Source organism: Tupaia chinensis, unplaced genomic scaffold, assembly GCF_000334495.1.
Source record: "Tupaia chinensis unplaced genomic scaffold, TupChi_1.0 Scaffold000418_1, whole genome shotgun sequence".
NCBI classification, from domain to species: Eukaryota; Metazoa; Chordata; class Mammalia; order Scandentia; family Tupaiidae; genus Tupaia; species Tupaia belangeri.
Genome location: NW_006159923.1, coordinates 1,402,845 through 1,411,208, shown reverse-complemented (window position 1 = coordinate 1,411,208; position 8,364 = coordinate 1,402,845). Strand labels below are relative to the sequence as shown.

The following is an 8,364-nucleotide window of genomic DNA, read 5'->3' as shown; positions in this document are numbered from 1 at the left end:
CCATCCTACAGAGAAGCCAAAGCCCCTGCCCAAAGTCCGCAGGCACATTTTCTCCAGAAGCCCCTCACCTAACCACACACTGAACTGACCCCCACACAGATCACCTCTCACACGGAGACTCAACAGCCCCATTTTACAGAATTTTTTTTTTGAGAGGCTTTTTTGCTCTAGGGCGCGTGCACTCACCAGATAGACAGAGAGAGACAGAGAGACAGAAAGCGAGAAATACCCCCCAGGGGGATGGCCATGCTGCAATTCCTTCTCCTCCATTCTCCTCTGGGGATCTTGGGCATGCATGCACACGCGCCCGGCGTGAGTTTAAGCCACCAGGTTTGGGACTGGACCCGTGGTTGGCTACATGGGAATCCAGCGACATAGCCATTACGCTAACTGCTGGTCCCCCATTTTACAGAATTCTAAGAGTGACTTGCCCAAGGCCTCCCAGAGCAGAGGAAGGCATTCCGTGGTCTCTGTCCAAGGAGGTTTTTGGGTTTGACCTGGACCTGCAGGAGGTGGGCCCAGGGCGGAAGGAGGAGGAAGAGCCCCGAGGCGACCAGCTGCAGCCCCGCCTGGGTGTGGCTGGCAGGTCACGCCTCTGCCCAGCTGCCCTTTTCCCCATGCCCGCGGCCAACCTGGCGTGACCAGTCACCCGCCCCCACCGGGAACCGCGAGGGCCTTCCCCTCCCGGGCTGCGTGAAGCCCCATCCCTTCCTTCTCTTTTTTTCAGAAGGGGGAACCTGGACGACCCAGAAAAGACAGCTAGAGCGTACAGTCACTGCCAGCCTCGCTTTCCCACTGTCGGGCTGTCCTAGGTTCGCGCCTGGACGGAGGCTGTTCTGCCCTTCCCCTGAGCACCTCTGCTCTGGGTCGACCCCAGGCCACAGACTCTCCGCGCCCTCCTCAACGTCCCCTTCTCCCTGTCGGCGCCCCGGGCTGCCCCCAGTCAGCGCTGTCCACGGCCCGCTCCTCCACCCCGGCCGGCCGTCCCCGCCCCAGTCCGTGGCACTCACCTGGGCGCCCGCTCCTCGTCTCGCGGGCAGCCCGGATCCTCGCAGCTCGGACGCCCCCCCAGCTCAGCAGCCCCCGGGGTCCCGGGGCACCCGTGCCTAGAAGAGGGGCTGACTTTGGGGAACTCAAGGCTGGAGAGACGTCGCCAGCGGCTTTGGGGCCGCGGGTCTTCTCCGGTTCTTCTCTTGCGGAATGGTCCCGGTCCCCTGCCGCTCGCATCTGAGCCTCGGCAGCGAGCCTGGGCTGGAACCAGGGACTCGGTGGCGCCCGCAGGCCATCTGGCCTCCTTAACCGCGCCCGGAACGACGCGAACCCCGCCCCGAAGTGACCTAACACCGCCCCTGAAGATTCTAACCCCACCCCGGGGATGGCAACCGGCTCCCCGAAAGTCACAACCTCCGTCCTCTGTCCCCAGTGGTCCTAAAGCTACCGCCAAATATATATATTTTTAACGTCACACACTGGAGCCCTCTAACCCTGCTAACCTCATCCCCCGAAGGATACTAACTCAGTCCCCAAGGATTCTAACCTGTCCGCCAAAGAAGCTTACTCCCACCCCTTCCTCCCAAGATCCTAATTGCTTCTCCAACGTATTTTGGTCCAGCCTTCTAATCAAGTCTTCAAGGACTCTAAACCCCGCCCCCAGGGATTCGAACCGCGGGCCTAAGAACCCCAACACTGGTGCCCTCCTCCTACAATCCAGACCTGTCCCACAATCCAGACCTGTCCCCGTGGAGAGATTTTCGCTATAGGGCGCGTGGGCTCGCCAGACAGAGAGAGAGAGAGACATAGAGACAGAAAGTGAGAAATCACCCCCCAGGAGGGATAGTCACGCCGCAATCCCTTCTCCTTCATTCTCCTCTCAGGATCTTGGGCACGTACGCACACGCGCCCAGCGTGAGTTTTAAGCCACCGGGCCGGGACGCGAACCGCGGTCGGCAACGTGGGAGTCCAGCGATATAGCCATTACGCTAACTGCTGGTTCCCTCCCCAAAGGATCTTTAACCTCACACATGAAGGGTTTTTTTAAACCTAATCTTGCCGCTCACGATTCTAACCTAGCCAACTGAAGGATTTTAACCCCTTTACAAAGGATTCAACCCCTTTACAAAGGATTTTAACCCCTTTACAACGGATTTTAACCCCTCTACAAAGGAATCCTTTATAAAGGGCTTAAAGGTTTCAAGGTTTATAATCCTAACCCCAGAGACTTCTAATACTGCTCCTGGGTGACCCCAACCTCACTACCACCATCTCCCCCTTCTCCATTTTAATTCTCTGGGTTCTAATCCACGTGTCCAAAGATTCCAACCCTGCCCTACAGGGATTCTAATCCTCAGCTATCGAAGAATTCTAAACCCCTGTCTTCAAAGATACTAACCTTGCCCCAGAAAGTTTTTACCTCATGGTCATCCCTCTCACGGGGATTTTAACCCCCTCCCCAACACATTCATACCACCCTGCCAAACCCCTGCCCAAGCTTTTGGATCCATTTTTCTCTCCGTTCCTATCCCTCCTTCTGGCCCCAGCCCTGCCCCTATGACCCAAGCCTCCTGTGGTCAGTGGCTTTTCCTGTCCATAAACAGGCCCAGCACTATTCAAACACCATGCAAAGTTTCATGCCTGCAGAAACACCCTGGCTCATTCTGGGCAGGCTTCCAGGCTGGCTTCCAGGCTGCTCAAAGGACTTCCCAAGTCGAGGGGGGGTCAAGAAGTCAAGCTGGAAGATGACCGAGGCCCCAGATGGATAAAACCACCATGCAAAGGCAGAGCATATCCACCCTTTGAAAAGATAAAGAGTGTTGGGACCAGCAGTTAGCGTAATGGCTATGTCGCTGGACTCCCATGTAGTCGACCGCAGTTCGAGTCCCGGACCCGGCAGCTTAAGCTCACGCTGGTCATGTGTGTGTGCGTGCCCAAGATCCCGAGAAGAGAATGGAGGAGAAGGTACTGCGGCATGGCCATTCCCCCGGGGGGTGATTTCTCGCTTTCTGTCGCTCTGTCTCTTGCTGCCTTTCTGGTGAGCGCACGTACCGTAAAGCAAAAACCTCTCCAAAAAAAGAAAAAAGAAAAGATAAAGCCTGTCACCCTAAATTCTGTGCAGCATAACTCCAAAAGATACAGGCATCCTGTGGTACCTCTCCATTCCCACTGCTGCCGGCCAGTCCAGGCCACCACCGTTGCTCGTTCATTCATTCAGGTATGCACTCATGCATTCAGCATACTGCTGGACACTGTTCTGGGGCTGGGGTATGCAGGGCTTCTCGTCCTGGGCACTACTGACATTTGGGTCACATCATTCTTTGTTGCGGTGGGCTTCTTGCGCACGATAGGCTGTTTAATAGCATTGGTTTCTCCCTATTCACTACTGACATTTGGGTCACATCATTCTTTGCTGCGGTGGGCTTCTTGCGCACGATAGGCTAGGCTGTTTAATAGCATTGGGTTCTCCCTATAAGATGCCAGTAGCACCCTCCCCAGTAAAACAGCCAAAAGTGTCTCCAGACATGGCCAAATATCCCAGTGTGTGCGAGGGGCGGAATCATAAATGAGAAAGACAATGTCACTACTCTGATACGTTGTATATAAGTGCACACACACACACACACACACACTTTTGAGACCAGTAGGTGGCGTGGTTGTTAAGGCACTAGATTCCCACATGGGCGATCATGGTTCAAATCCTGAAACTGGTGGCTTATAAATCACATCAGGTGTATGTGCTGGGTGTCCAAAATCCCAGGAAGAGAATGGGCAAGAAGGGATTGTGGTGTGGCCGTCTTCCCTGAGGGGGTAATTTTTCATTTTCCTTCTCACTGTCTCTCTCCTCTCCAGTGAGCACACACACCGTATAGCAATAAATAAATAAATATTTAAAAATTAAAAGAAGGAAAGAAAGAAGAAAGAAAAATGGAATTAAAGTATGAGTTTATTTTGGTGCAAAAAAAAGAAATCCATCCTTTTTTTTCCTAACACTCATTTCCCATGAATTTTTGATGATCTGTTTTTAGTTTGGGTTATGTAATTAAAACTATTTAATATTCATGTACAAGTATTTGTGTGAGCTTATTTTTATTTCTCTTGTGTAAATCCTTGGCACTGAAATTGAAAGGTCATAGAGCAAGCTTTTTTTTTTTTTTTGGAGAGGTTTTTGCTATAGGGCATGTGCGCTCATCAGACAGACAGAGAGAGACAGAGAGACAGAAAGCAAGAAATCACCCCCCAGGGGGGATGGCCACACCGCAATCCCTTCTCCTCCATTCTCCTCTCGGGATCTTGGGCACGCACACACATGCACCCAGTGTGAGTTTTAAGCCACCAGGTCCGGGACTCGAACTGCAGTCGACTACATGGGAGTCCAGCGACATAGCCATTATGCTAACTGCTGGTCCTAAGCATGTTTGATTTTATAATAAACAGCAAAATTGGTTTTCCAAGCAGTTTTACCATTTCGTATTCCCACCAGCATTCACAGTGTGCTTTTCAGTTGTTCCACATCCTTACCAACATTTGTTATTGCATTCTTTTTAATTAAAGAAAAATTCCCATCTAACTAATATTTACACCAAAAAACCTTGATATACTTATAAATTTTATTCTAAAATGTTGCTTTCCCAGTCTTTGGAGTAGCATGCATTTTGTTCATTCATTCATTCATTCACTGTCATAGGGAATGTAGCTGACAACAAGTGGTTCTAAATGCCACATCTTTGGAGTCAGATTAGAGTTCAAATCCTGACACTGCCATTTACCACATGGGTGATGTACAAACCAAGCCATCTCTCCGAGCCTCAATATCATCATCTGTAAGTTCATTGAGCTCCATAGAGACAGTGCTGGGGCAAGTGAGAGCCAGACGGGCACTGGGCGACTCTCTGCCTCGCGGGGGAAAGATAACTAAACATGGGCAAAGGAGATCCTAAGAAGCCGAGAGGCAAAATGTCATCATATGCATTCTTTGTGCAAACTTGCCGGGAGGGGCACAAGTAGAAGCACCCAGATGCTTCAGTCAACTTCCCAGAGTTTTCTAAGAAGTGCTCAGAGAGCTGGAAGACCATGTCTGCTAAAGAGAAAGGAAAGTTTGAAGATATGGAAAGGCGGACAAGGCTCATTATGAAAGAGAAATGAAAACCTATATCCCTCCTAAAGGGGAAACAAAAAAGAAGTTCAAGGATCCCAATGCACCCAAGAGGCCTCCTTCAGCCTTTTTCTTGTTCTGTTCTGAATATCGCCCAAAAATCAAAGGAGAACATCCTGGCCTATCCATTGGTGATGTTGCAAAGAAATTGGGAGAGATGTGGAATAACACTGCTGCAGATGCTAAACAGCCTTATGAAAAGAAGGCTGCTAAGCTGAAGGAAAAATACGAAAAGGATATTGCTGCATACTGAGCTAAAGGAAAGTCTGATGCAGCAAAAAAGGGAGTTGTCAAGGCTGACAAGAGCAAAAGAAGGAGGAGGCGGAAGATGAGGAAGAAGAGGAAGATGAAGAAGATGATGATGGTGAATAAGTTGATTCTAGCGCAGTTTTTTTTCCTTGTCTATAAAGCATTTAACCCCCCTGTACACAACTCACTCCTTTTAAAGAAAAAAATTGAAATGTAAGGCTGTGTAAGATTTGTTTTTAAACTGTACAGTGTCTTTTTTTGTACAGTTAACACACTACCGAATGTGTCTTTAGATAGCCCTGTCCTGGTGGTATTTTCAATAGCCACTAACCTTGCCTGGTACAGTATAGGGGTTGTAAATTGGCATGGAAATTTAAAGCAGGTTCTTGTTGGTGCACAGCACAAATTAGTTATATATGGGGACGGTAGTTCTTTCATCTTCAGTTGTCTCTGATGCAGCTTATACAAAATAATTGTTGTTCTGTTAACTGAATGTAATTGCAAAAAAAAAAAAGTTGCAGCTGTTTTGTTGACATTCTGAATGCTTCTAAGTAAATACAATTTTTTAATTAAAAAATATCCTCATCTGTAAAGTGGGAATAAAAATAGTATTTACCTGAGTGCATTGCTGCAAGAATCAAATATGCCAGATGTTCACACTATGTATAGGCAGTTGATTTCACTAATATAACTTGTGCCTATATCTTTAAGACTTCAAACTGCTATTTGGGCTCTAATTCCAGTAGACTTCGAAAGTCACCTCTGATACACCTGCCTTGTTTCCAAGATAAAAGGAGAATATGACCTTAAAAAAGAAGATCTTTTCCTGTGTGTTGTGAACTTCTTTAAACATGAGGCAAAGAGAACTTCAGAAATAAAGGTTGGAATTTTGTTGTTGTTGTTAGGACTAAAGTCTGGTGAACTGGGTGGATCCTGGGACAGGGGCCAATTCTGGTTCAGGTAGTAACCAGGTTAGTGCCCCTTCCATCTCTAGATGTAGCCTTGAGCAGGCCATTCAGTGTCTCTGATTCTCTCACTCAGTCAACAGGCATTTATTTATTTATGTTTGAGAAGTTTTCACTCTAGGGTGCATGTGCTGGCTGGAGAGACAGAGAGACAGTAAGAGGGAAACCACCCCCGGGGGGATGGCCACACCACAATCCTTTCTCCATTCTCTTCTCTGGATTTTGGGCATGCACACACCCAGTCTCGGTGTGAATTTCAAGTTGCCGAGGTCGGGACTAGAACTGCAGTTGACCATGGGAGAGTCCAGGTCCTTAACAACTACACCACCTGCTGGCCTCGATAGATATTTATAGAGCACCTATCGGGTGATGGGTTTCAAGCTGGGCGTTAGAGAAATGAAGAACGAAGCAGTTACCATTCCTGGTTTCGTGGAGTTTTCTGCTTGGTGGAGGGCATTAAACAAAGAGTCACACAAATAAAGTCAGGTTAGAATTGTAGCAAGTGTTATAAAGGGGTGAGCATGTGTATAGGTGCTTTGAAGTTGATAGGGTAGTTAGGGAAGTCTTCCCAGAAGAGACAACGTTTAAGCAGAGACCAGAAAGGAGCAGCATGTGTGTGTTATCTAGCATCTGAGATGACCTTCCAGTGTCCATAGTCTTGTGTCAGTCCCTTCCAACTCAATAGTGCTGATCACTATTATCACTCTACCAGTTAGAGATGGTAGAGTTGATGGAAGAGTGAGACTTCCAAGGCTAGGTCACAAAAGATATTCTGGGCCTGGCTGCTGCAGTGGTGCAAACTGCTTAGACACTGCTCCGCAGGCTGGGACCACAGGGGAGGGCTGGCTTCAATTACTGATCCAACCTAAAGACTGGGACAGTGTTGTGCACCTGGTATCCTGGCAGTGTGGGGAACCAGAGGCAGAAGAGTGACATGGAGAAATCATGCCTATAAAAAAAGAAAATGATACTGGGGCTTTTGCCTTGTGTTCTCTTGAACCTTTCCCACTAGGAATGAGGACCCTCAGCAGTTTGCAGAAGGACCACAGGGCCAGGAAAATGAGGACTTGTTCCGACACCTAGCACCAACTTGCTAAACATAGATGGGAGCCCCTGGGAAACAGACCCTCCAGACAAGAAATAACTGCAGCACTGGGGCCAGCAGGTGGCGTTGTGGTTAAGGTGCTGGACTCCCACGTGGTTGACTGCAGAACAAGTTCCACACTGACAGCTTGAAACTCAAGCTAGGTGCATATGTGCGCATGCTCAAAATCCAGAGAGAAGAATGGAGAAGGGATTGTGGCATGGCCAACTCTGCTGGGGGATATTTCTTGCTCTCTCACTGTCTCTCCAATGAGTGCACACACCCTATAACAAAAATCTATTTATTAAAAGAATTATTTTTATTTAACTTTATATATTTATTTGCTTATTTATTTATTTTAATTTGACCAGAGAGGGACAGAGGGAGAGAAAGAGAGAGAAAGTGGGAAAGTGAGAATGCAAGCCATCAGGTCCAGGACTCGAACTGTGGTTTGCCACATGGAAGTCCAATGGCCTTAACCATCACACCACCTGCTGGACCCAAAAAATCTCTCTTTGAAAAAAGTAAATAAATCACCACAGCCTTGGCCACGTCTTGACTGCAACCCCCTAAGAGCCCTGAGCGAGAATCCCCACGATCAGGTGCTCTCAGACTTCTGAACCATAGAAGCTGGGTGAGATAACAAACTCTTCTTGTTTTAAACTTATATTTTGGGGTCATTTGTTAGACAACATTGATAACTAATATAATAATCCCAAGGACTTGAGGCAGGAAGGTGCTTTGGGTGACAGAAAGACCCCAGGTAGCCGGGAGAGGAGGGAGGCCCAGAATGAGGTCTATAGTGTGGGCTGAATCACTCCAGGCCTGCAGGCCTTGGTGGAGATTATGCACTTGATTCTACAATCCCAGGTAAGCCATTAAATGGTTGTAAACAAGGGAGTATGTCATTGTTTTTTCTC

At 48.3% G+C, this 8,364-nt stretch overlaps 1 protein-coding gene across 3 annotated transcripts in view; it reads right to left on the bottom strand.

Annotated features, from left to right (window-relative positions):
* The window catches only part of HCK (HCK proto-oncogene, Src family tyrosine kinase), a 45,220-nt gene extending 43,887 nt beyond the window's left edge, over positions 1-1,333 (bottom strand). For 2 of the 3 annotated variants that reach the window (XM_006154734.3, XM_006154735.3), the window contains exon 1: positions 1,011-1,333. The gene's annotated coding sequence lies outside the window, so the exon portion shown is untranslated. The remainder of the gene's footprint in view (positions 1-1,010) is intronic. The other variant, XM_027774276.1, reaches the window with a different exon arrangement.
* Positions 1,334-8,364: the final 7,031 nt, after the last annotated feature.